Here is a 251-nt window from a genome sequence, read left to right as displayed (position 1 = left end):
ATTTCTAATGGAGGATCTTGTTTCAGTCATGAAACTTTGAGTGGTTTTGATTAGATCAGAGACCATGGTTGCTAAGTCAGAGGTGTTCTGCTTAGAACTCTCTGTCTGTTGCTGAGAAGATGATGGAATGGGTTTGCTATTGCTAAACCTGTTTCTTCCACCATTATTGATGTTGAAACCTTGTTGAGGTCTCTGTTGATCCTTCCATGAGAAATTTGGATGATTTCTCCATGAAGGATTATAGGTGTTTT

The sequence above is a fragment of the Arachis duranensis genome, chromosome 1 (genome assembly GCF_000817695.3).
Source record: "Arachis duranensis cultivar V14167 chromosome 1, aradu.V14167.gnm2.J7QH, whole genome shotgun sequence".
NCBI classification, from domain to species: domain Eukaryota; kingdom Viridiplantae; phylum Streptophyta; class Magnoliopsida; order Fabales; family Fabaceae; genus Arachis; species Arachis duranensis.
The sequence above is the reverse complement of the archived record's forward strand: the minus strand, read 5'-3'. Positions refer to the sequence as shown.